At 40.9% G+C, this 27,676-nt stretch overlaps 1 protein-coding gene across 9 annotated transcripts in view; it reads right to left on the bottom strand.

The window, feature by feature from the left end:
* Positions 1 to 27,676, bottom strand: part of MID1 (midline 1) — a 371,359-nt gene that overhangs the window by 91,533 nt on the left and 252,150 nt on the right. The gene's annotated exons all lie outside the window — the stretch shown is intronic.

The raw sequence follows: 27,676 nt of genomic DNA, 5'->3' as shown, positions 1-27,676 counted from the left end.
TGGACACCTTTGGATCTTATTACTCAGTCTCTGTCATCAGGCCTTATTCTTGGGCTTTCCCCTGGTTCCTTCAGTCTCCACTAGGGAGCAGGAAGCATCATGGAAGAGGGTGCTAGCCAAGGCACAGGGACAAAGAAGGGCTGGAGAATTTGGGAGGTGGAGGAAGAGGACCCAACATCATGGCAGAGGGAAGGTTTGGGAATGGATGTGCACCTCACCCACGCTTTTTACCCCTTCACCATTGGCCATTCCGAATTGCTTTTTCTAATAAAAACATACACAGAACTCAGACTGTGCCAGAAAAAAAAAAAACAGCCTTGGTGAAGCTGCCCTAGTGTATTCTCAATTACTTATAAATGCTGTTTAAAAAAAAACTTTAAGTGGTGTTGAAAAGCGGGAGAGGGCAGTCAGCCAGCAGAGGACCCAAACTCATCTGTTTATGATGAAAATACAATGCCCCCTGCCCCCTTCCCCGCTAGCTAGAGTAAGTGCACCTCTTGAAGATTTGGTTTGACACAAAATGTATAAAGCTGAAAGCCAACATATTAAATTTTGCTCTCAGGATTTTTTAGTGTGACTTCTGTCATTTGATTTTCAAATGTCTGTGACTTGGTCAACCACTGTGATAGGACATATGACATTGGAGACTGCTCAATAATTAAGTGGCAGTAATATATCATATAGTGGCCTTCCCCTAACCACTGTCTTTCTCCAATGTGTTTCTTTTATTTGAATGAAGTGTCACTTAATATGGCTAATGAATACATTTTCAAATCAAACACATTTACTATAAAGGCAGACTTTCACGCTGTGTATTTTTCACTGCAAGCAAGTTTTTCACCAGGATGTGTTCTTTCCATGACACAGCAGTGACTTCAAATATACACATTCCCTCAATAAATGTGTTCTCTTTTACAGCTTCGATTCTCTCCTCTGTCCTCATAATATTCAAATTTCAATCTCAGATCTCAAATCTGACCGACTCTTAGCTTTGATGATCCCTTGTTATTTTAAACTCAACATTCTTAACTGCATCACCTGCCCCTTTGAAATTTCTTCCCACTTTCTAGTCTTTACAGAGGATGTAAAGAATATTACCATTCCCCAGGCGAGCACGGGGACATCACCTGAGACTCTGACCTCTCTTAATCACTCTCTAAGGCTGTTTAGTTGCTCATTAAAAGACCTTTTGACTTCAGCCTTCCCTTTTTTTGAAGGTTACTACTTTAACCATCTTCTTCCATGAACTGCTGGTTTTCGTTCCTCTAATTTTTGCCCAGTCGGGTCCATGCATGGCCACCAAAGTCGTCAATCCAGTAAGCTTCTATTTTACTACACCATCACATTCTCCAAAGTTCAAAAAGCTGTCCATTCATAAAGGATTAAGCTCAAACTCCAGAGTTGGGATGCAAAATCCTCAAAACTATAGTAGGTTTAATAATTCTAAAAGATACATGCACCCCAATGGTCACTGCAGCACTATTCACAATAGCCAAGACACGAAAGCAAACTTAATGTCCATTGACAGAGGAATGGATAAAGATGTGGTATATTTATGCAGTGGAATATTACTCAGCCATAAAAAAGAATGAAATAATGCCATTTGTAGCAACATGGATGAACCGAGAGATGATCATACTAAGTGAAGTCAGAGAAAGACAAATATCAAATGATATCACAAGTAGAATCTAAAAAAAAAACATAGATACAAATGAACTTATCTACAAAACAGAAACAGACTCACAGAATTCAAAAACAAACTTATGGTTACTAAAGCGGAAACGTGGTGGGAAGGGATAAATTAGGAGTTTGGGATTAACAGATACACACTACTATATATAACATAGGTAATCAACAAGGACCTACTGTATAGCACAGGGAACTCTACTCAATACTCTGTAATAACCTATATGGGAAAAGAATCTCAAAAAGAATGGACATATGTATAACTGAATCATTTTGCTGTATACCTGAAACACATTTTAAATCAACTATACTCCAATATAAAAGAAAAAATTAAAAGGAAAACTATAGTAGGTTGAGAATTTCCCCAGTAGAAGCCAGCTATAACTACCACTGCCCTGCACAATGAACATTCAACTTCAGTTACAATGGATTCCTTATGGTCAAGAACTGCCACATCGGTTGCTCTTTCTGAGCCCTTGGCTGCATCTTTCCACCAATCAGCATTTTTTCATTCCCCCAACGGCACCTCGGAATCTAGCAGAGGGCTAAAGGCACCAATAAATGCTTACTCAATAAAGGAGGATGTGAATAATATTCATGTAACTAAAGATTTTCTATCTGTAACAGAAATCACATCAAGCAAAATCTTAATTCTATTTCAAAATTGGATAGGATTAAATCATACCTTTCCAAAGACATCAATACATATTTGAGACATCAAGCCAGAGTTCACTAAATCATAAAAACACTTTGATTAAATTACTTTCAGAAATTGCTCTCGGGCCAAGGAACTATCTACTACGCAATGGCTCAGGCAATAAATCTTAGACTCTATGTGCTGACAGGTGTAAGATGATTTATTGAATTGTAAGACAAGGAATTGTGAAGCATTACTAAGAAAATACACACTCTCTTCCAACGCAACATGATTTTACTTAACAAAAGCAATTTAGGAGGAAACCATACTATTAAAATAATAGCAAACGCTTCCCATACAGCTCTAATTCTACGTATTAAAAATAATCCAGGAATGAAATCATTAGATCGTGCTGCTGGCTGGAGATCAGACAGATGACTTAATGATGACCCATCTCCATCAAAGAAAGCTCCTCTCTGTCTGGTAATAGAGACTTTACACTATCTGTAACCTCCGATACTTCTTCAACCACATGTTAGCACTGTGATCTTTACTCTTTTATCCAATTTTTCTTTGCAATGTTATTCTATTTTACCTAATAACAACTAAAGAAACCTAACCACATATTTAACTTTCTCTTCCTGATTAAACTTGATTAGTGGTTTCCTGAATTTTAACATTTAATTGGTTTTCTTGAAAATTAACACTATTTTCAGCTATTGTTTCCCCAACAACCAATCAGACATTTTAAATTTTTTAAAAAATGAAGGGCAGGGGATGGATAAATTAGGAGTTTGGGATTAATAGATACACACTATTATATATAAAATAGAATATGTGTATAAATACAGATGATTGAACTTGGTGTACCTCAAAAAAATAAAATAAATAAAAAAACAATATGTGTATAAATACAGATGACTGAACTTGGTGTACCTCAAAAAATAAAATAAAATAAATAAAACAACAAGGCCCTATTGTATAGCACAGGGAACTATATGCGATATTTTGTAATAATCTATGAGAGAACAGAATCTGAAAAATATATATATATATATGTATGTATAACTGACTCACTTTGCTGTACACCTGAAACTAACACAACATTGTAGATCAACTATACTTCAGTAAAAATAAATTTTAAAAACATAAATAAAAGTAAGCAGGTACAAAAGTTGAAAAACAATCTTTTTAAAATGTATCTAAGGGGAACATCATGTAAGTTTAATGAAACATGGCATTGTTGGTGTTCAGGATACAAAGGTAAACCGGAGCTTCATGGGAGGGATTGATATGATTATGCCATAGCATATGCAGAACAGCCTGGAAGTGGACCAGTCAGAAAGGCACGTTTTGTGTTGTCAGGATGGAATGATATAAGCTAGAGAATCTGATACTCCTCCTATTGGTCTCTAGCTCCCCAAGTGTATGCTAGTCCCAGACAACAATCCTAGGTCTAGAAAACAGGGCCCCTTAGGAGCCCACTCTAGGATGGTGTGCCAAAGAGATTTGATTCTGGTTACAGCCAGCCCTTGGGATCAGAGGGAGGCTGAAAGATAGCAGGTAGGTGGGTTCCTGGCTCCTTGTGGAATCTAGATTTGTCTGCGTGAATCTTAATGACCATTTAGTTCCTGAGACTTTACAGAGGCAATCAGGGCCAGTGGTTGGTTATTGGACATGCAACACCAGAAGTGGGTCTATTACACTCCTGATACATGGACAACAGAGTGACTAGGTCTGTGTTCACCACCATTGTACAAGTGCTTTAGGAGATGGGAATGGAAGCTCAGATAGAGGCAGACCCCTGCATCCCGCCTGCAGGGCTTCAGAAAGTAGACCCCTCTAGAGGGCCTCTGCAAGGTTCCAAGATCTGGGAAATACCCAGATCCTTCATAGCATCAAGTACTTATGAAATCAGTCCAGACAGTTCTGCCTGTGACCTTAGTCTGTTTCCTGGGCTGTTAGTATCCCACACCAATGGTTCTAGAGCTGTTGTCTGCAGAATGCTCTGTGGTTCATAGAAAGAGGTTTGGAATGAAACTAGTTCAATTATAGAGTCTGATGCACTGCTTCAAAGTACGAGAGTCATTTTTGTCCTTGATCATCTGAGAAAGAGTAGCTCATCCTTGGAGTCATAGACCATGAAGTTGGATATATGGTGGGGGGGATGAGGATTCCAGCCAAATAGTTGATTTGGTGAACATTAAATCTACTGATGCCAATGTCCTCTAGCAACACATACTGAGACTCTCCCTGCCTCTTCTTATAGTTAGAGGACTTCAGGTGGAAAAGACGTAAACTCCCTTGAAGGAAAGCATCATTAGGACAGGACTCCTGTCTCTTTTCCCCCACTGGATTCAGAGTACCTAACGCCATGCTGGTTGCATAGTAGATTCTCAACAAATATTTGCTTAAAGAAATGGGTGGATGGGTGTGTGAGTGGGCAGATGGATGGCAGGGTAGGTAGAGATGGGTTCCTACGGAATCTGGGAAAATAATTCGACATGTTAGTCCCAAATCCTGAGAATGAATTTAGGGCATGCAGAAATTCTCCAATTACAGAGCTATGTTGGTGCTGCCTGGGAGCTGGAAGATTCTCCAGTTTCCTCAAATGGGCACTTCTGATTCTACCAAGAGCTTTCTGCGAGGATCCAAATACTTGGCATTCTGACATTTGATGGAAAATACCAAAGGCATTAGGCCTATCAAAAACCTTAATTCTTTCCTGTACTTGTGCTGAAAAGGACGGCCTCACTCCCAGGGCTCCATCTCCTCCTCTTTGCCTAGAAAGTTGCTGTTGCAACTTAGCAGATGAAAATCAGCAGACACTAGTTTGTCGATTACAAACAGAAAACATGGAGTTCAGATGCTAGTAACAGGTTTTCCCTCCAGTCATTCACAGCTGGTTATTCCAACTTCTCAATATCTAAAATCACTAACTTTAAAACTTGAATCGGAAGAAAATATTCTTCAAGGTACTCTGAAGCAGGCTACGTGCATGCCATCCCTTTTGATAACCAATTACATGCATCGTGATGGAAAAACAGGAAGAAGTTGTCACTTGACAAGCATTTTCCTTCCTTTAGTCCTAAAGCACAATGAGGGTTTAAAAACGAGGACATGAAAGTCGTTTTACGTGATTTGCATCTTGGAGTACAGCCAAGTATCTCCTCAACACACCAACCTGAAATTGTAGTTTAGTGTCTGTTACAAGAAGTTTCCAAGAAGTGTGAGAAGAAATTGCAGAAATTAGCTCAAATCACAAAATAAAAACCTCAAGCGTGAATTTTCTGAGCACAGGTAGAGCAAATGAAGGGGTGGATAGAGGAATGTGGGAGGGTAGGGGCTTTAAGGGAGAAAACCTTACTTCAAAGACTTTTGGAACCTTCCAGAGTTAGGTATTTCCACTGGATTTTCCAGGCCTAATCAGACTCCCTAGGACTCTGGTTCACTTATTTCCAGGCAGCCATTTTACCATTTGCTGTAAGAGTCAAATCTGTCAGGGGAGTTTTTTCACCACTAATGGAACCTAGTGTGGATAATGTTCTTAACGGCACAGAATGGAATTTGGCAAAATCAGTGGCCATTTGACATGGTTAACACACTTCTGGATCATATCAATTAAATTCTTCATAGAATTTTCACCTAAATTAAACATTACAAATGTACAGCTGGAAGGCAGGTTCAAAAAAATCTCAACTGTATACATTACAACCATTAATGTGTTTTGCAGATTTTTTTTTAAGTTGGGATGCATCCAAATTGACCATGTGTATGCTGTCTTTGGCAATCGTATGGCTTTCCAAAACAATTATAAAAATAAAAGAAACATTTGCTCCTTGCTACTAGTGTATACAATGAACGTCTCCATAGGGTACTTTATGCTCTTAGAATAAATGCTCAAGACCTTAAAAAAAGGTTGTAGCTCATTATTTACCAATGTCTGCCAGTTTTAAGAAATGAAAGGGCTATGATGAGGGCTTCTGGGGTAGGAAATTTAAGATTTATTGTGGTGATTAACATCAGAAATAATATCTAAACAAAATGCTGAAGAATAAAAGGGCTGAATTGAACCCTTGCTGCTCTAAATACATTCTTTCCTTCAACTATTATGAGTTTATAATGAAAACTAAAAAATTTTAAATGATCATAGATTTAACATAGCAGCCAGGTTTACTAGACAGTAACATCCTTAATGACAAAAGTACCTTTGTGCTAATCTTAGTGTCTTCCCATCTGAGCAGGATCAATGAATATCTGAATCGCAATGGAACATAAATGGACACTGGTGCTGGGAGTAACTGAAGTACTCCATTCCATTCTACTTCAAACTCAAAAGATTTCAAAGATACTCCAAAGTCTTAGTTCAACTACCATGTACCAAACATATAATAATCCTCCCTGTATGACACACTGGCTGGTCTATAAATGCTCCTGATAATACCCACACAACAAAGTCTACAAACTTCTAATCCAGTTTGAAGTATGTTACATATTGATGAACTTTGAAAGACCAAATATTGATCATGAGATAAATCTCAACGCCTCTGACAATATTTGATTACAGAAAAACAATTTTCACAGCCACATAAACAACATTAGGGATGTACTCAGGTTCTCATAGCCTCTATGGTCCTCTCATTCTTCATAAGTTACTCTTTGAGTTTATCTGATTCCAAAGCACTTGGTCATTCTCCTATCCCAGTAGAAAGGTGGCCTGGGACAAAGTAATGATTCATTTGTTTAGAACCAGAGGAGATAATTCCTCTTTCTACACAGCCCTCCTCATGCAATAGGAGTCATAATAGTAACAATAATAGTAGTAGGTTAGTAGTAGTGGCAGCCACCATAGCAGCAATAGGAGAAGTAGTAGTAATAGTAGTAGCAATGATAATAGCAGCTACCATTTACTGAACATATACTATGTGCCAAGTACTTTGCATATTTTATCTCCAGTGCCCTTAATAAGGCTATAAGGAATGTATTATTATCCTGATCTTTATTGACAGAGAAGCATACTCAGATAGACTTACTTTCCCAAGTTCACACAACTAGTGAGCACTGGAGCGGGACCTCCAAGCCCAGTTCCATTTGATTCCAAAGCCTGTTCTCCTCCTACACCACCCAACTTCTGGAGTAGATTTATGTCTTGATCCTTATGGCATCATTCTCTAAAAACTCAATTTATTTCATTCTTGTTTTGTTTTGCTCTCCTGTAACATCTTGTAACATTTGCCTCCTTGTAACAGGAAAATGTCTGTTATGAGTACAATATGTTGCACGGGTTTTACAAGTTGAGATATCAAAGGGAGAGTCAGTACTTCAAAGGGAAGGTAGGGATTTCCAAAGTCACACTTAAGGTGGAAGAGCCAATAAGCAAGGTTCCTCATCTAAGTGACACTGGCTAGAACCAAGAGGACTTAAAATCTCATCAGCATTAACTGCACCATGTGGAAAGACCTCTTCTGGGAAAAGTCATGCTTAGAACTGCTTACCAGGACTTAATGAAAAGACCTTAATTTGGGAAAAGCTTCTCTACCATGAACTGAAAGCTTTATCAGATGACTTTTCAGAACAAGAGAAATCTTGTTTCATTTTCACATCCAACTCACTCTAAATAAAACCAACCCTGGGTCATTCACCCAGTTTAGCATTTCATAAACAATACTAGGACTGAATCCAACTAAAGAGTAGAAATATATATATAGTATGCCATGTCATCATCCCTTCTTTAACACCACAGGTTTCTTCCAAACTTTTATTAGGACTTCATTCTTATTTAGATCTCTATCAATTATAGGGAGATCTATTGATATTTAGCCTGACGAAAGTTTGGGTTCAAATTTGTAAGGCAAGGCTAACAGATGAATTCAGACTAGGTTTAAAAAATGGTGCTGTCCCATACAGTAAAAATGCAATGTAATTATAAACTCTAATTTGTGAAAATATAGGCTGTCTCCTTTTCAAAGATAAATGTTAGATCATTACATACGTATTCCTTGACTTACTTCAGGATTTTCACAAGAAAAAAATTCTAGGTTTAAGCATGTTTGTAAAACCCAAGGTAGAGGACATTATGGAAAGCTTCAGCCCTTCTATCCTGAAAAATGTGGAATCCTGAGCCCAGATGTATGAGACTTTCAGCACCTAGTAGGCTATCATGATACCTGTTGACAAACTCTGAAGGTAATTTTGGGAGCCTGGGTCTGTTGTGAAATAAGAAATAAAATATCGTTCTTCACTCTTTGCTCAGTCTACAATCATGGAAAGGCTCCTGACTTCCTTCAGTACATCCAGTAATTCCTTCGCCTGCCAGAAAGATGAAACTCACACCGCTATTCAGGTCACAAAATTAGAAAGAGAGGAAAAGACCCCAGGTAAACGTGTTCAATATGGGGTGTTATCCCTGTAGTGACAAGATCATCATTTCTGAATGACAGAGGAAGGGGGCGGGGATTGGGAGAAAGAAACCCATCCTAAATAATGCTACTTTAAAGCCCCCAAACAAGGCTGGGCTCGTTTTGTTCTGTTGCTCTTTAAAAACTTTTGTTTATCAGTTTATAGTAGTCTCGATTCTCATATTTCTATTATCTTTATTTTTTCCTTCTTTAGTTCTGTTTGGCAGCACTAGCTGCTGGAAGAAACAAACAGTACATCTGAATAAGCTCACAGTTGGGATTTCCAGAACTTTAAAACAATATTGAATATTGGCAATGTATTTAAATGGAACTCCCAAACAACAGCATGTCCTATAGGGGCTTCCCATGGTACCCTGAGACTTTACAAGACAAATGGCCAGGCTCCATGAGGCTGCTTCCTGGATCCATCCTGCTGTGGAGTTTCGGGCATACCTGTGATGTTCTGGCATGACGCTCTCTGCTGATTATCTTTTATTGCATGGAATTTATGACTTAGGAAAAAATGTTTTAAATACTTTAAGGTAATAATTATTCTTTAAGCAGTAACAGCAAAATCCCCAAACAAACCAATATTTAGAAAGGGTGAAAGGAAGAACAATTTTGCCTCAATTTTGGGGGAAAAATTTCTGAAATGTTTTGGTTTTGTTTCACAAAAATTATTTGAGTTTCAGAAATTTATATGTCATCAGCCAAGGGTTTAGTGGCATTTAATGATCACGCTCTGTCTTCTTTAGAGCTGTTTTTGCAATGATAGTGTGAAACAAAACATTTTTTTTCGAACATTTTCCATGCTTCTTGTCCATCCTACAAAACCAACCTCAAGTGCAGAGCCCACCTGGGGTAAGGATCAGTGCAACCATCAGCAGCTGTCTCAGCACTCACACTTCCTTGTCCAAAGACATGCTTGATATTAACTCTTATCACTCATCTTTTAGAACACTCCTTTGGAACACTTTATTTCATACAATCACATAGGGCTATATAAGTATCAACTGCAGGAGGAAACTGACTCTCCTTGAGCCTCCAGAATCAAAGATTAAGGCAGCAGTGATATTTCACTAAATGGAGTGAGCAAACTTAGATAGAGCCGTCCTCACATTTGTGGGGCATCAAACAGGGGGATATGGCGGGGGAGGGCATCAAAAAGAGGGGGATCAGAGAGATGGATGAGGGATACTTCCTGTGGGAGACAAATTTGACTTTGTTTCACCATCTCTCGTGTTTATCCATCCAGAGAAATCATTTCCAGAAAGCCATTTTATCACTGTAAATATGATGGTGATTTTTTTTCAGGATGAGAGCACTTTTATTGAATACACTGTTTAGACATAAAATGGAAGAGATGGAGTCACTTTCTCCAAAAAATACAGATATGTAGGTAACTACCAAATATAGATAAATCAATTTCCAAGGAAAATGACCAGATTCAATGGCTTTTGAACCTTTCAAGAAACCTGTTTTATGAGCGCATTTTGGAGGAATGGCTACACAAACAGTGAAAAAGACCAAAAATGTCATTAAGAGCCAAACACATAACTCTCCAGATGAAATGTGATGGCTTCATTCCCACCCCCGTGGCCTTACTCCATGGTCACTCCCAAGGACTCCTGGGAGGCATCTCGAGCTCTCAGATGTAATATTCAAATTTGCTTAGATTTATTCACAAGAAATCTGAATAAGATATCCCCTCACAGTTCATCAGAACAATGATAGAGAGTTAGAGATTTACAACTGATTTCTTCACTGGTTGAAAAGAAAAATCACATCCCGTTTTCCTTAGCAGAATTTTTTTTTCTTCTTGCATTGGTGATCTGATCATATTGTCTTATTTTCTGACTTAATCAGTTGAAAAAAATTCCTTGGACAGAAATATTACTGACTGGCTTATTACTCTAGTAGAACAGAGACACTGTGATTATTATTATTATCTTAAATTTGATAGATATCTTCAAAATGAAGACCTCTCAGAAGAACACAGATACTGAAAATTTCTATACTCTAGACTAAAAGCATCTACATTAAAATACTTGTTTTAACTTACATAAAGGTATTTAACTTCTACAGAAATTGGGTACGGTATAGACACTGCCTCAAACAGGAAGACTGCATCAAGTGGAACAACATTTATTAAAGATTGGCATATTTGTAGCCTAGTATATGGTTTTCCACTAACCAGCTGTGAGGCCTAAACCACGGGCTGGCAAAACTATAGCCCTCAGGCCAAATTGGCCAGCCACCTGTTTTTATATAGTTTCACTGGCACACAGCCACGCCCATTTGTTTACATCCTGTCTACTACTGTCTAGCGCTGCTTTCAGAGCAGTCCCGACTGAAACCATACGACCTGCAAAGCTGACGATATTTAGTAGCTGGCTCCTACAATGCTTGCTGACTCCTGCCTTTAGAAACTCATCTGGGCCTCGGTTTCTCCATTTGTAACTGAGAGGTTGGGCAAGACTGATGTTTTTCAACCAAGTTTGCACCTAAGAATAACTGAATCACTTTGCTGTATACCTGAAACTAACACAATGTTGTAAATAAACTACACTTCAATATAAATGAATGATTCACTTGGGGAGTTTGGGGAAAATCTCAGGGCTTGACCTGCACCCCAGAGGATCTTGTTCCATCCAGCTGGGCCCCTGTTCAAGGTGATCTCTGTGCAGCCAGGGCGAGAACCACTGGACTAGACAACGACAAAGGCCCTTCCAGCTCAGGGCTTCCGTGCATGTACCTCTTGTGAAATAAAGAGTATCTGCCTGCAGGAACAAACACTTGGAAGCGATGCCTCAATAACCTCAGCCTCGGCACTGAAGACACATTTCATTTATGCCATTCAAGTCTCTGACTTGAGGAGTTGAGAATCTACAGCTTTGCACAAATACACATGCAGAGCTATATACATATAAACAGTTCCTTTGGAAGACAGATTAAAATAGACTAACAGATTTAATGAGTCACTTTTGATCTCTGGAAATTATTCACTTTGAATATATCACAATTGAAACTATTATCCATCAAATAAATGCTATTTGAGTGAAAACCTCAGCTGCCGGCCTGTCTTCTGCAGACTTCCCACTTGGTAGAAAGCCCCAGGCTGTCTCTGATACAGACAGCTACCCCTGGAAGGTAGTCCTGAACATGAACTGCCATAACTAGGAAATCTGGGGGAGAGCAGATAATATCAAGTGCACCTACATCATGTTTGGGAAAGGGATTAAAGAACATTTAATAAGCCTTTGGAGGTTGAAATATTGCTGAAACAGCCTGGAGGATGGCATGGGCGGGCCCAGACTGCTCAAGACAGTCCGGGGGCTTGGAGTGGAGGAAGCGCGCTATGCACAGCCTTGGGGCAGCTGCCAGCCTGCCACTCAGGGCGTAGGGCGTCCACAAACGGCAGGAAGGGATTCTGAGCTTTCTGGTCTCAAAATAGATTTGGTTTTGGAGGTCACACAAACAATTCAATGCCTCCGAGAGTGAAGCTGAGCTTTCCCCTTTGTGTTGCCGGCAAAGATGCTTTGGTTAATTACAGGTGTCCCAGCCTCAGCACCACATTTGGAGCCACATGATTCTCTGCCATGGGGGCTGTCCTGTGTATTTAGGATGTTGAGCAGCATCCCCAGCCTTGATCCACTGGATACCCCTCGCCCTTCAAGTTGTCATAGTAAGGCAATTGTGTGCTGCTAAATTTACCCCCTAAGGTCTTCATGATTTCTTATCATCCTGCCTCAAAGGGGAATTAAAGGCAACTGTTCTGAGGCAGCAGGGAACAAAATATATACATTAAAATATGTATTCAAAATATATATATATATGTATACAGTATTATTTTATCCTGTCCCTTGTGAATGACAAATATTTCATCACCTCTGTCTGAACTAAAGTCTTTAAAAATCAAACAGTCTCTTTATAACATTATACTTTCTCAAAAGAAATCACTGGGGGGCAATTTGTCGATTCAGAAATGAATGCAGAGACCTAAAAGGCAGTATTTTGCTTCCTTACGTATTCAAATTTCAAAAGAATGGCTGGTGGGCTATGGGTTTCCTTTTTTACCTGATGGGCAAACTGTACCGTATCATCTGATTAAATTATTATGGGCTGTTCCATTTGTTTCTACAAGTATTTACTAGTGATAAAAAGTACCTTGCAGCTTTTAGAAATGCTCTAGTCACTGAAAAAAGAATAATCAGACACAAAAGAACTATGAGATACAGTCACTGAGCCTGAGAAATGGACAAATGGTTGGGGCAGGAAGGCTTGAACCAAAAAATAATATGGAATGCAGTGTAATTATGAAGGCATAGTAAAGACAACATGGAATGTCTGAGATTAGAGAATTTTCTGAAAAGCTAATTTAGAGTAGTCTTCGGTGAGCCTAGAGTTAGTCCTTTAAGAATCAGCTGGAGGGAGGAGTTTCCCGCCGTGGTGGCTGCAGTTCCTCATGCATCCACGACATCTCCCCACATCCGCGGACCTCCGCACTTTCTCGCGCTGTCTGCTGTGTCTCCGTCGCTGTCCTGCGCCATCTCTCACGGTGCCCCAGGCCCTGCACTGATGATAGACCCTCCCTCGGACGGCTCTGCGGGCCCTGCCTCTGGCAGCGCCCCCTCCTGTCCTGCAGGACCCCAACCCGCTGCCTGCCGCGCCCACACTGTGTCCGGGGGCGGAGCCGTCCCCTGGGAGTGTCACGTGGCCACTGTTGCGTGAGGCATGTCGTCAGGGAGAGCAGGGACTGAGACGCAGGTGGCCCTGCGTGCACAGAGGCTCCACAGGAGGCGTCATCTTCATGTCAGCCAGGCGCTAGGCCCTAGGGCCCCAGGTCAGCTTAGATGTGGAGATTGAGGAGGTCCCAAGGCCATGAGTCAGTGACCTTGGGGTGACTTGGGATCTGGGATGGCTGGTATTTCTCCCCAAGATTCCTTTTGTTTGTGGACACCAACGGCGCAGAGAATGGAGAGTGCAGTCCACACATGAAGAGCTCCCTGCTGACTGATCAGAGCGTCACAGTGCACAGAACTGTGCACCCAGCAAAGCGCTAGGACTAGGGGCTTGGGATCCCCTTCAGCTGGCTCTGAGTCCTGACAGCAGCGCCTTTGGAGGGTCGTGGAAGGGAAGGCCGGCCCTGGTCCCTCTGCCGTGCCTGCGTGACTTCAGTGACCGAGAGAATTTCTTTTGAGTTGGCAGCTGCTCAGCATCATCACTTTCCTCTCCACCCGCGCGTTCAGTAAACCGTATGCACCCACCACACCTGTGTTTTACGTCAGTAATGAGCCATGTACCAGTGAGGATGGGTACGGAGAAAGTGGGCCACAGGCCAGATCCTGTTTCTACTCCTTGAGCTTGGCACGTGGGCTGTTGTTGAGATGTTCTGTTAGGAAGGAGGTGAACAAGCATTGGTGGTTGGCTCAGGTTAGAACCTGTGAGAGTTGAGGGTATCAAGGAACAGTCATGCCAGGGCTTGGGAAAGGTGACGGGGACCAGAGTGGGAGATGCTGATGTCATTGGGGAAGCTGGGGGGCCTGGCTCATGAGTATGTACCTGCTTGTGTGACCAACTGGCCCCGTTTGCCTGGGATTGAGGGGTTTCCCAGGACATGGGATGTTCATTTCCAAAGCCAGGAAAGTCCTGGGCAAACTGGAACAAGTTGGTCAACTTATCTGGGGTGTAAAATACATGGTTTCAACTTGAGAGGACAGGTTACTGAGTAAAGGTGAGAATGGTGAACATGGAATTGCCATTGGTGGACTTAGGCTTTTGGAGACTATTGGGGTAAAATCAACAATTGCACTGAGGACATGTATGTGAACTTTTTAATCTCCATGTTATAGATGGAGGGGTCTACATGAGGAAATATGTCCCAGAGGTTGGACTTCATCGTCCAGGTTCTGCATTTGGAATTGAAACCACCTTGGCTGAGCTGAGGCAGGATTCAGGCTGTCAGGCCTGCCGTGGTGGCTGTGACACCCTGATGGTCTCCTGCAGGGGCAGGCATTCTTCATTGCTGAAGTGTTCTACTCTGCCAGCCAGTTCCTGGCACAGGTGTACAGAAGTGGAAAGTCCTTTTTCTGTCTTGCTCCGAGGACTGTCCTCTGACTTCTGTTGTCACCTTTATTCAGCGGGTTGTAACTGCCTGGAAAGATGCCAAGAGGAGTCCGGGCCCCCTGGAGACAGCTGTGACCGGGTGCGGTGTTTGCTGCTGTGCCAGGGCAGCAGCAGGACACAGGCCAGTACTTAACAGATGATCCTGGGGACACCGGACAGCAGGTCATCATGGCTGCCCTGCTCCTGCCCTGTGAAGCAGGAGCCGTCCCAGGTCTTCAGGGCCTGAGGACATCTGAGGAGAGCATTCAACCGAGGTGACCCAGGAACCAGGTCCAGAAGGCACAAACCTTGGCCGGGAAATGGCCTCAACCGGAGCAGCTGGTGGGAGATTAACTAGACATGGTACAATGGTGAACAAGACAGTTTGTGCCCTCAGGAGGGTCACCGATAAACAGAAAATGTGTCTGCACACCAAACGTTACAGAACATGCAACTGCTGGGCGCTGTAGGTGTTGGGTATGCAGCTCTAAACAAAACGGGATGCCTCCTGAGCTTGCTGAGAACTGCTGTCCATTATGGTAAGCCACCCACCACGTATGCTGTTTAACTTGATTTAAATAAAAATTGAAAATTCAAAAAAAAAAAAAACAAGAAACAAAAAGAATCAACTGGAGTTAGTAGAGGAGGAGATAGAAGGCTTGAGGAGGAAGACTATTCACTTTGAACTACATCAACTTTACATCATCTAACTTCTTAGAAGAATCTACGTCTTTATAACCACAGAAAAGGCTTAAAATGTGTAACGGTGGGGGTAGGGGGATAGAAGCCTTCAGGGAATAACAGTAATGGAGAGAGGAACCTTGGGCTTCCCAAGGGTCAAGCATTACAGGGTTTCATCCTCAATTATACCTCTGCTGCACCGATGAACAAATACGGCTTAGAGAAGTTGGCTGTAGTTTTTTGCTTAATCTAAGTTCACACAAATTTAAAATGGCAAGGCCAGGGCACAAGTTGAAATCAGATTCCAAACCCATCTCAGACCTGCTGAATCAGAACCTGCATTTTAATAAGATCCCGTGTACATTTATATTTGAGGCATTCTGGTCTAAGAAACTAATTAAAACCTACAATTTTGACTGACAGGCAACCCTGGAGAGAGGAATGGATAACAGACCCCAAACCCTTGCTATTGACTAACACGTGGTGACCGTTTTCACTTGTATACATGCTTTTCCAAAAATAACTAAAGACGAAAAAGAACTCATTTAGGTCTCTTAAGAGATTTGAAATGTCAAACTCATAGGCCAAGATGCTAGATTTACATTTTTAACCATGGCAAATAAATCATCACATCTCAAGTGGTGGAATGAATTTAGGGATCATCAGAGATTCATTCATTCATTCCTTCATTTAACACTAACGTATAGAGTAGCTGGTGAGTACTGAATAATTCAACATTACTGTAAGTAAATAAAAATTATTCCACATGGATTTCCATATTTCATTTTTGTATTTTTACTCCTTTATATTAGAATGGAAAATAGATCAGTTTCAATCTAGTTACCACTTTAAAGGAAATTTCTTTGCTTTGTCCAGAGAGCCCTTGTGTCAGAAGTTAAGGTAAAAGCACTTTGTCTCTCCATCACCTAAGCTCTTTTTCCTTCTCATTAATTTTTTGAAGTGTGGCATGCTTGGGCCATAATTCTTTCTGCCTTAATCACAGGTGATGATTAGTTAGGGGCAGGATGGGGTCCCTGGGTCTGAGCCCCTAAACTCTGATTTCTCTGACCATAGTTAATGCTAGTTAATTTCCATGTCCTCATGTCCTAAGTGGTTAAGGACGTTCCTACTTACCCAGCTTCTCCCACCCACTAGATGCTGAGCTAGACACTTGGACCTATATTATCTCATTCAATCCTCCCAAGATCCCTAATGAGCAGGTATTATTATTTGCATATTTTTTGCAGGGGATACATGGTTGTTCCAAGGATCAAATAATACTTGAAAGTGCTTTGCAAACTGTCAATCTGGAGATTTACAAATGCTAGTTATTCCCCTTGGTAATAGCTGGTTCTCGGTGTTGAATAAACAAATATCCTTGAACCACATCTCAAAACAACCTCAAGCAGCGTCTTGAAAGAGAATTCCCCCCCCCTTACCACCCCCAGCCCTGACCTACAAGACTTTTTCTCGAGGTACAAAGGCACCGTGATGGCCTTGCCTAATATGCTTCCAGATGAATTTCTAGAATAAAAGAGAAACTGGAACCACTTCATTTGACAAGCTGAACACTATAAATGGGTGAGATCCTTGTTGGCTGGGACCCTACAGAGCTTTATTCAGCAATACAGGGGCAAGAAAAGCACTTCCCTCCTGGGTGGAGTTTGTATGGGGACCTTGGGTCTCCTCGATCTTCCAGAAGCGATAGGCCATACAGAGCATGAGTCGGAAAGCCTGCCCATTTCACTCCTCTCAGCCTTAAATCTGACACCACCAACCAAGAGCAGCTGAGCTCTGGACAGCCACGTAAAGGGTCAAAGGATCGAGAAATAAACCTCTCTTCCAGGCCAGGATATACATCCTGACACCTAAGTTTGTAAAAAGTCCCTAACATAAAGCCAGCCCCCCAGCTGGCTTGGCCACACAATAGCTTTTCCTCCAGTGGCCTCTCACAGCATCTTCCTAGAGATGGGTCCTTTCAGAGTGGCAATGACATAAACTGCTCCCGAGCCTGGATATGGACCCGACCTATGAGCCCTGGTCAGGAAGGAAATGGAGACCTCTGAGGAAAGCACGTGAGAACAGCTAACAGTTCAGCCCATGATCAGCGGACCTTTAATAAGAAAGGGTCTGGCCCAGATATTTTCCTGGACTGGAGTCCGCCTATGTTGCCCTGACTGCCACTCCAAAGGGATGCACAGTGTCAATGTCACTGTTGTCCTCTCTGAACATTGCTTTTCCTTGAAACGTGTTTTCCCTTCAGCTTTTGGAATTAGGCAATTTCCAGAGAGCAACACCTAAGTCAGCAATTTTGGACTATGAGTCATATAAAAAACTATCTCATGGACTGAGTTTCATGGACCTCTTTTCGTAGCCCTTTTCTATACTCTTATCACATGTTATAATTATGTCTAGACCATGGAAGCAACGACGTGTCTTTGTGACTCATTTCTGCACCCCCAGTTTACCCAGGGCTTATCTCATCAGCTAAATACAAATATCCCTTGGGTGAAGAAATAAGAGTCCTTTTCTTCTTTTCTTTGTTTTCTTCCTTTCCTTCTTTCAAAGCAGGATTTGACAAAGCAGATGGGAAAAAAAGATTATTAATAAAGACACAAAGGGGGTAGAACATTTTCAGGATTTCCATATCATTTCAGTAATAAGAACCCAGTCTATCTCCACATGAATAAAACCCGGTGTTTGCCTGATTTTCTCCCCAATAAGCAGTAAAAGAGATACAAGGGAGAAGGGAGATGAAGACCCCCACTGCTCTATGCATTCTGTCCCAACGGCACAGAACACCCAGGGCCGCTACCAGCGGAGGGGCTGAAGGCCTTCCCCTCCTTCTGCTCCTTCCCTTCGGAGCTTTCCTCCTCCCCCAGCCCCAGCCAATACTGAAACCCCTCCTTCTTCCTATTCTAAGGGAGACAGCTGCTAACACGGAGCCCAGGGCCGCCTTGCTCCACCCTTCACGCACACACCCAAGGCAACCTACAACAAAAAGGAAAGCTGGCCAATGGAGCTTGTGATTGGTCCAGGCTACCTGCCTGTCACGTCACCTATATTTGTCTCATCTGTCCATCTGTCTACCTGTGACAGTCATGGAGTAAACCCAAACGCCAGCTTCTCTTTCCTTGGAAACAGTTGTAGGTCCTCTGTCAAAACCTGGGGTGCTGATTCCATCCGATAAAGCAGGAACATGAAAGACTAGCTCGTCCCCCCGGACTTCAAAATGGTGCTTGTTTTTAAAGCCATTTCTTTCAGTCCACCTCTCGCTGCCTCTTAAAAGTCCATTTTACTACTTAGCTTGGTTTAAAAAGGAGGACAAATCAAAGTTTCCACCCAATTATAATTCCCGGGAGGGTTGTTCAAAATTTCCCATGTCAGCCAGAAATACAAATCGACCCTATAACCACTGAGTAATTTATGATACTGTCAGGAAATCCACGATTGGATTACACCAATGAAGCCTTTATTGTAACAGTAAATGCCCAGATATAATAATACCTCATGTTCACAGAATGCTTACTATGTGCCAATCACCAGGCTAGGCACTTTATAAGCATCTTCTTTTTTGATGAGAAATGCAAAATGTATTCTTCTCTGTCAGCTTAAAAGCTATCCTCGTGGGTAGGCGAAGTGATTAAATATCATGCCCCAAAGTCTAAAACATAAAGTGAATTAAGTTTTAAGTAGATTTTCTGAATGTACGGATACTTTCATCAGATTTTTCCAGAATGTCACATAATGAGAATATATCCAAATCTTTAGCTACATTCCCTTCCTCACGCCACTTGTGTCAAAACATTTCTACAAAAAACCTAATTTATGATGTGTCAATATAGAGAATGAAGGAGAATTCTGAGTATCACAGCCTTAAAAAATGAAATATTTAGTTAATGTAATTTCAGCAAATCCTACCAGCTTTAACTTTGTAACTGATCAAGATGAACTGTGTTCTTTCAAAACTTTTCAACTTAAATTCAAATACCATGCACAAATAGATACTCCTCACTTAGGTTTACTCACTTTACATATTTAAATAAAATTAAGCAGTTATCTATATATTAAGACATTCAGGAAAAATTACCCTAAGAGGAAAATCAGTGAGCCCACAGAAGCTGCAGTGACAATTCATTAGTTTCCACACGAGCATCTCCTTTCCTCTGAGGTGTCCCCAAGGTCATCTGGGGGCCATCTGTGTGAACTCAGCTCCTGGCATGAGGTCTGGCCCTTCAAGACAACCCAGTCTACGCTGGCTCAACTGGGAAAATGTTGGCATGGAGATATCTTACGGCAGCTTTTTTGGTGGCCCTAGAGCATCATCCACCATCCATGATGGTGGCCTATAGCCCTGCCATGTGTGTAAAATCACTGAGTTAAGTCTCCAAACCTCAGAGGAAACCTCAGAAATGACGGAACCACTCAAAAGGCAATGCACTATTAGCTGGAGTAGGAAATAGCCGAAGAGATACAGAACAACTGGACAGCAGGGGAACTGTGTTCTAGTCCTAGTTCAAAGTCCTCTTGCCAGGTGATGTGGGGTCAACCCCTCTTACCACTTTCAGCCCCAGTTTACTCATCTGCAAAATGGGGATGAAGCAACATGACCTTCAAGGTTGCACCTGGCTCTAAAACATTCCTGAGGTCTGTGGTAGGCATTCAGAGGCTTGAACAGCCTCCTCCTCATAGTGGATCAAGAAGCCAGAAGAAATAAGCACAATGTCGTCACTATGTCGCTGCACTAGGGAAGCAGGAAAAGAATCACATTTATTTCTGGACCCAAGAGCCAATCATAAGTGACCACTTCTATTTATTGCTGGTCTTCAAGGACAAGACATTGACTGTCTCTCATTTGCATGTTTCTGTTGAGTGTGGAGGGTTTTGACCTATGACTCTACTTCACTTTGCCTATTAAAAAAGAAACCACAAAATCTAAAGTAACGTGAACATCTTTTCCCCCTTCTATTTCTTCTGTGGACACAATGACCCTAATCTTTCTGATATCCTCATTTGACCTTGCCTTCAGAAAATATACCTGACATCAGCTTCTCTCACAAAAACAAAATTCCTTCAGTATTACACTATAGAGAAGAGGAAAAATGCCCCAAACCATTAACCTGGCAATCAAAGACTCAAACTCTTCCCCCAACAAGACTCTTCCGACATCCTCCCTCCTGGCCCCTCCATCAGCACCCTGGGCTCTAGCCAGCATTGTCTAGAATCCCTAAGCTGTCTTGCGCATTCCTGCCAACAGGTCTCTGCTGGCCTCACTCCTGAGGAACGCCTCGCTCTTCTTCTTTGATGAGTAATCCACCGATCTGTCAAGGCGGCTTAAAGCCCACCACCCTGAAGCAAGGTTTCTTGTCTACTCAAAACCAGAGTCGGCTCTTCCTCCTCCGAATCCCGAAACACTCCTCTAACCCATCAATCCTGTACCTGTCCATCAACACGTGTTTATTCACTGTCATGACTCTGCCCTTCTGCCCAGGTGCTTGAGACACAGAACTACAAAAACCATGAAAGCAACAATGTGGACCCTTATCTCACACACAAATAAGACAAACAGTGGTTAAAAAATAATTAGCAGGTGACCTGCCTCCAAAATCCACACCTTAACCATCAACGCCACTCTAACCCCCTGGTTTTTTACAGTATTTTTATGTTATAATATATTGCCAGGCACAAGGCCGAGGGTTTACATAAAACATTTTATCTTGTTCTCCCATGTTTCTATGCATGTACATTATTAGCCCTGTTTTACAGAAGAAATTAAGCTAAGCAACATGCTCAAGAATGACATTTGTTTACACAGCCAGGTGACTAAAATGTACTTGTCTGTGCATATCCCAGAACTCTCTAAGCTTCTCAGAAGTTATTCCAATAAGAATAAATCATCAGACAATAAGACATTCCTATCTGCAGGTGAAGGAGGGAGAGGAGACTCATTGGGGGAATAGACAGATGAGAAGGAGAGAGGAGAAAGATGGAGCCTTAAGTTACTGTTAAGAACATATCCCTGGAGATGTTTTCTTTAACTCCATATATCATAAATAGTTTTTGTACCCAACTAAGAAAATTAAAATATAGGTTCAACATATTTTACAAATATTTGGAAACCATATTTCATCACATGGGAAGTTTTAAAAAAATATACTGCAGACTAAAGAAATGTTCCCATGAAATAAGCACAAGCAGAACTGCAACTTGAAGGGGTCAGTTGGAACTGGTGAAACCTCATATAACCAAAACATTTTGGAAGATACACATCTGACATTCATATATCCCCACTGGCATTGTGTAACAAAATGTCATAAGGTATATCTACATGTTAGATTAAAATGTAGCCTAGATTTACAAATATTTTCTCCCATTCTGCGGGTTGTCTTTTTGTCTTGTTTATGGTTTCCTTTGTTGTGCAAAAGCTTTTAAGTTTCACTAGGTCCCATTTGTTTATTTTTGTTTTTATTTCCATTATTCTGGGAGGTGGGTCAAGAAGGATCTTGCTATGATTTATGTCATAGAGTGTTCTGTCTATATTTTCCTCTAAGAGTTTTATAGTGTCCAGTCTTACATTTAGGTCTTTAATCCATTTTGAGTTTATTTTTGTGTATGGTGTTCAGTAATGTTCTAGTTTCATTCTTTTACATGTAGCTGTCCAGTTTTCCCAGCACCACTTATTGAAGAAGCTGTCTTTTTACCACTGTATGTTCTTGCCTCCTTTGTCATATATTAGGTGCCCATATGTGTGTGGGTTTATCTCTGGGCTTTCTATCCTGTACTATTGATCTATATTTCTGTCTTTGTGCCATTACCATACTGTCTTGATTACTATAGCTTTGTAGTATAGTCTGAAATCAGGGCGCCTCATTCCTCCAGCTGTTTTTCTTTCTCAAGACTGGTTTGGCTATTCGGGATCTTTTGTGTTTCCACACAAATTGTAAAATTTTTTTTTCTAACACTACCAAATGTAAAATAGATGGGTAGTGGGAAGCTACCACAGAGTACAGGGAGATCAGCTTGATGCTTTGTGAAGACCTAAAGGGGTGGGATAGGGAGGTTGGGAGGGAGGCTCAAGAGGGAGGGGATATGGGGATATATGTATACATGTGGCTGATTCACTTTGTTGTACAGCAGAAACTGACAATACTGTAAAGCAATTATACTCCAATAAAGATAAAAAAAAAATCTAGCCTAGAATTATTGTGAACTAGTTTGAAAAAAGATATAGGGTTGCACAAGGTATGTGGTAAGTGTGTAAAATAAAAAAGAATGACCAATAACCAAACAATCTGTGGACATCTAGGAAATTCGATATTGTTTTCTAATAAAAAGCTTGGCAATGGTAGGTGTAATGACCCTTATTCCAGGAAGTCTTTCTCCATCTCGCAGGTCTGGGGTTGGTGTCCCTGCTTTGGGCACAGTGTGCTTTCCTCCACCACCAACAGAGAAAATGTTTACCCACTGGAACTCTCTGCTAAACTATAGGCTCCTTGAAGGAGAGAGACTGTTTCTGTTCATATTGCCTTCATTTATGAAGCATACATTAACTTACTTTTGCGTGGCCTCTCAAAAAAAACCCACATGTCAAATATGGTTAATGGGAGGATAAAGGAAACAGTAAGTATAATGGGTCTATCAAGAGTCCATCACATAGGAGCATAAAACAAAGGTGAACTGTTCTACAAATATTTGAGATCTAGTTTATCAAAAGTCACACCATTAAATTAAAAAAAAACTGGAAAGCAGTACAGACTAAAATAATGATTCTCATCCAGCTGGATAAAATATAATGTAATATCTGGCTCTGCTCTCATTTAGAAATTATCTTACAGAATTCTTTGTTATATATAAGAATGAATATCTGCAATATTATTATGAATGGAGTTTAAGCTTTCTTGTAGTGTTAATAGTTGATCAGTGAAGCAACTGACAAGTATTTACTGGGAATTCATTATCTGCAAGACCCTGTGGTCAGTTTTAGGAGGGTGATGGAGCAGTGGGAGCCAAAGGTCTCCGCCTACTTAGGGTGATTAAATCCTCGAGAGAGACATACTGCGTGTTCAACTGACTAGATAACTAGGTATACACTGGGGTAAGTGATTGTTATGGGTTGGATTTTGTGGCCCCTAAAATCTCATATGTTGAAGTCCCAACCCTGAATACTTCAGATTGTGACTTTACTTAGGAATAAGGTCAGCTATAATTGGCTGTGATGAGGTCATACTGGAGTAAAGTGGGCCCTTAATCCAATATGACTGGTGTCTTTTTAAGAAGGGGAAATTTGGGACTTCCCTGGCGGTCCAGTGGTTAAGACTCTGCGCTTCCACTGCACGGTGCACGGGTTCGATCCCTGGTCAGGAAACTAAGATCCTGCAAGCCACCTGGCTTGGCCAAAAAAAAAAAATTATGCCAAGAAGGGGAAATTTGAACACAAAGACAAGCACAAAGGGAGAGTGCCATGTGAAGAGACGCAGGGAGAAAAGGCCGTCTCTGACCCAAGAAGAAAGGCCTGGAATACATCCCTCCCTTAGAGCCCTCCAAAGGAATCAATTCTGCTGACACCTTGACTTAGGACTGTCAGCCTCCAGAACTGTAAGACAATACATTTCTTTCCTTTAGGCCACCTACTTTGTTGCGGCAGCCTTGGCAAATTAATACAGTGATAAACACTAAATTCTTCTCACAGAAGGTTTCTCAACCTGGGCACTATTGAGATCTGGGACCAGACAACTCTATGTGGTAGGGGCCCACCCTGCACCCTGCAGGATGTACTAGCATCCCTGGCCTCTATCCACATATGCATGTAACACACACACACACCCTTTCACTGGAACCTGCACTATATCGGCTACTATTTTCAAAGAAGAAACAAGTTCTAGAAACTCTAAGGAAAAAGGAAAAAGTCAAGTTCAGTATCCACTTACATCTTCCCCAATGGCAAATAAAGTACAAGACTTTCAAAAATATAGACCCTTACGATCTATAAATGAAGCCCAGGAGTGAAATCCCATGTCTTCGCCTCCAGATGAGAAGCACTACATAGAGAGGCTGAGATTTAGTTGGAACCTTTATCAAACTATTATAAAATTATAATGGGATGATCCATTGAAAGGGGTATTTTACAAATAAACTGCCCTGGCCAACAGAAGGCCAATTAGAGTCAGAACAGCAAAACAATGATTTGCAACTTCAGCTTGAAGTCGGACTAGGCTGAAATCGAAGGGCAAGGAAAGGTCAATTTTTCTCGGTTTGTATATTTTTATAGGTTTAACTAGAGGAAAGCAACAAGAGCTGGAACAGAGGAAAAGAAATTATTTCATTGTAATTCCTTGAAAACTCTGGAATGCGTTCTATTAAATTCTCTTACATGTTATGTGGTTCAGAAATCAAACTTTTGATCCAAGTTTGGAGGACTGAGAGGCTTCTTAAAATTCAATTAGGGTTGCAGTGGGATGAACTGGGAGATTGGGATTGCCATATATACAGTACTAATAAGAAAAAAATATCAAATTGTACACTTTAAATACATGTAGTTTACTGTATGTCAATTATATCTCAATAAAAGTGCTTAAAAACAATTCAAGAAGCAAGAGAGTAGCACAGACATATATATACTACCAACTGTAAAATAGATAGCCAGGGGGCTTCCTAGGTGGCGCAGTGGTTGAGAATCCACCTGCCAATGCGGGGGACACAGGTTCGATCCCTAGTCCAGGAAGATCCCACATGCCTCAGGAGCAACTAAGCCTGCAAGCCGCAACTACTGAGCCCGCAGGCCGCAACAAGAAAGGCCAGCACAATGAGAAGCCGACGCACCACAATGAAGAGTAGCCCCCCTACCCCACTCACTGCAACTAGAGAAAGCTTGCGCACAGCAACGAAGACCCAACGCAGCCAAAAATAATAAATTTTTAAAAATTTCAATTAAAATGTGATACGGTCCACTCTATGATATGCTCCATTTAGAGACTTACGCATTTGGCAGGGAGACTTTTCTCTCTTTATTTTAAAACAGAGTTCAGGAAATGCTGGCTTAATTATCTCTTTGCTTCAATATTTTATGAGTACCTCCCAACGCATAGTTTCTGAAAGCATTAGATTCTCAACGCTATCTCAAATGATGTGAAAGATTTTATTTGCATGAATTCTACATGCTGGAATTTTTTAATTTTTTTTTCCTTTTGTGTCTACAAGAAAGTTGAAACGTACAAAAGTATATTCTAATCCTTTATATCAACACATGTATAATACTGAGAGCTAATGTGAGTAAAAAATGTTCCTCGAAGTTGAGTGTTATTGCAAGAAATAATTATTCTTCATAATCATTGCAGAAGTCCCCTTTGCAAATAATGGACTTTTACTAACAGAAGTAAAAAACACATTTTCAAACAGCAGACACCTGAGTCCTTACATATTTAAATAAGTAAAGCAAATCTACCATCCTCAAATTTTCACATGCTTTGTGTTTCCACATCATCACAAATCCATTTCTATACAAGATGCTAAAGCTTCAGGAAAATACACTAACAGAACACATTTACTTTTTCAGAGCAAAGCAATTAACAAAAATAGCCTTTCTTGGTTTTGGTCCTTTCAGTACACTATTACTTTCTTCAAAAATTCAATGTTTATATTGTACTTAGGTTTTGAAATGCCATAGACACCCAAATGTCATCTCTTCTACAATTTTTTATTTTAACCTAAGTGGCATGTTTTAGAACAGGCTATGCTAGCATTTTATTTGTTTAAATGCTCCTAAGCACATTTTGTGAAATGGCTGTAAATAAATGCTTATAAGCATATTTTCTTGAGTGGCTATAAATGTGTTTCGGTGCACTGGGTGCTGTTTATATGCTTATATTTCTGTAATTAGAAGATAAAATCTACTAGGTCATTAATTGTCAGGCCCTCCCGGTAACAGTATAAACGACTGCCAACTCACTGGCTTGATTAGACAACTGTGCTGGGCTCATAATTAAAGAGTTTCATTTTCATCACAAAAAGGGCTAGAGCATGTAAAGTATCTCCTCTTAAATTTGGAGATGCAAATAACTAAGAACTCCTCTGTGACGGTACACAAGTCATGAGAAGAACTTGAGGATCAGTTTTAAATATCAAGTCTGGGAGTTGATGAATATGGAACCTCATTGTGGCGTTTTGACAAATGGTCATTAAAGGCAGTGTTAATCCAATTAAAGGAACACTTTTGGGTAAAGAAAAAAAACCCATCTGGCAGCTTTATGTTTTAGAAAGCAAAAGCACCTAGGTCCTTGAAAACAAACTTATGCTTACCAAAGGGGAAAGGTGGTGTTTTGGGGCGGGGGGAGGGATAAATTAGGAGTCTGGAATTGATATATACACACTACTATATACAAAATGGACAACCAACAAAGATCTACTGTATAGCTCAGGGAACTATATTCAATACTTTGTAATAACCTATAAGGGAAAAGAATCTGAAAATGAATGTCTGTGTACATATATATATATAGATACATATATAGATATATATGTATATAAAACGGAATCACTCTTCTGTGCATCTGAAACAACATTGTAAATCAACTATACTTCAATTTTTTAAAAAAAGGAAAAATAAAAAACACTTATGTTCAATCATCCTAAACATTCTGCCCCCCACCAAAAAAAGGGTGGAGGGATTACCTTGGTTTCTAAAATTTGATAGCCACAGCAATTTCTGAAGAATCTGTTTTAGAGGCATAATTCACACACGCATCACCTCTGCTATTAAGAACTTTGGAGGTGTGGTTTTGGCTACCTTCGTGCCCGGCACTGGAAAACCAGTCAGCATCTGTCTTCCCTTGTCTGTATCACCCTGATCCTCGGGCTTAACTTTCTAAAGATGGATTTATACTAGTCATCCATCGATGGACACTCTGAGTGAGGTGTGCTGACCAGGTGATGCTTTTGTTCCCCAAGTGACGTTTGGATGCAAGGATTCACTTCAGCATGCCAAACTCCCACAGCATACCAAGAGGTAGCCAAACCAAATCACCAATGTGGTCCATTCATTCCAGCATCCCCAAAATAAACTACGTGGTCCTGGTAAACACAAGCCCCCATCAGCGCCAAGAAGTGATAGGAACCATTTGTGAAAGGCGATGATGTGCTCTGAGCGGTAATACTTTCGATCATGTGATTCATT

Source organism: Hippopotamus amphibius, chromosome X (genome assembly GCF_030028045.1).
Source record: "Hippopotamus amphibius kiboko isolate mHipAmp2 chromosome X, mHipAmp2.hap2, whole genome shotgun sequence".
In the NCBI taxonomy this organism is placed as follows: domain Eukaryota; kingdom Metazoa; phylum Chordata; class Mammalia; order Artiodactyla; family Hippopotamidae; genus Hippopotamus; species Hippopotamus amphibius.
The sequence above is the reverse complement of the archived record's forward strand: the minus strand, read 5'-3'. Positions and strand labels throughout refer to the sequence as shown.